The sequence below is a fragment of the Manacus vitellinus genome, unplaced genomic scaffold, assembly GCF_001715985.3.
Source record: "Manacus vitellinus isolate BGI_N305 unplaced genomic scaffold, ASM171598v3 scaffold_24_pilon, whole genome shotgun sequence".
Lineage (NCBI taxonomy): Eukaryota > Metazoa > Chordata > Aves > Passeriformes > Pipridae > Manacus > Manacus vitellinus.
This window is the reverse complement of record NW_021939798.1, coordinates 11,419,863-11,420,709: the sequence shown is the minus strand read 5'-3', so window position 1 is coordinate 11,420,709 and position 847 is coordinate 11,419,863. Positions and strand designations below refer to the sequence as shown.

The 847-nt window shown below is 60.7% G+C and overlaps 1 protein-coding gene across 1 annotated transcript in view; it reads left to right on the top strand.

The window, feature by feature from the left end:
- Positions 1–665: 665 nt before the first annotated feature.
- The window catches only part of SLC39A11 (solute carrier family 39 member 11), an 80,169-nt gene continuing 79,987 nt past the window's right edge, over positions 666–847 (top strand). Inside the window, exon 1 of the mRNA XM_029960133.1 lies at positions 666–716. The gene's annotated coding sequence lies outside the window, so the exon portion shown is untranslated. The remainder of the gene's footprint in view (positions 717–847) is intronic.

Sequence of the window (847 nt, the reverse complement as noted above, 5' to 3'; positions counted from 1 at the left end):
CTGCATCTGCCTGGCCAGGGGAGCTAATGAGGGATGCAGCAATTACAGGGCGAGATTGATTAAATCCGAAATCAGGGAGGTTTCAAATGGCCTTGACCTTTCCCAGCTGTGGCAGGGGAGGCTGATCAAAGGCTGTTGGAAGATAAACACTCTCATAAAGACGGGTTCTGTTACAAACGAGCTGGATGTGTCCTTCTGCCACCACCTGCTCCTTCTGGCACTGCACAGGCAGGGGGACACCAGGGCTGGCCGGGCTCCCTCTGCTCCGGGGCGGTCACTGCAAGTCCCTCTCCCTCCTGCCAAGGGAAGGACTCGGAGATGGAGCTGCTCCTGCCCCCAGCCCACCCGGGACTGTGGGCTTGGCCACTGCATGCCCCGGGACGATGCTTTGGGGGATGTCCAGGTTGGACACCAGGAGGAATTTCTCCATGGGAAGGGCTGGCAGGAATTGTGGAAGGGTCTGCCCTGGAGGTGTCCAAGGAAGGCCTGCCTGTGACACTCAGTGCTCTGGGCTGGGGGACAAGGTGGGCATCGGGCACAGGTCAGAGTCGATGGTCTGGGAGTTCTTTTCCAACCTGAATGATTCTGGGATTCTGTGACGTCACGGGTGGGATGCTGCACCCTCCGATGGCTGTGCCGGATGCCAGTGTTGGGGAGAGGTGGGGGGCTGTTTGCCCCCGCGAGGTGCCCCAGGCTGCCACGTGCTGACCATTAAGGTGCCGCGTCCTGCTGTTAATTAGCGGAGCTGATTGCCGGCCGTGGGTCACCGCGCTGCCGGGTGGGCGTTCTCAGGGGCACCCCAACGCAAACACCAGGAGCTGCCTTTAAGGATCCCAGCTGGAAGCTC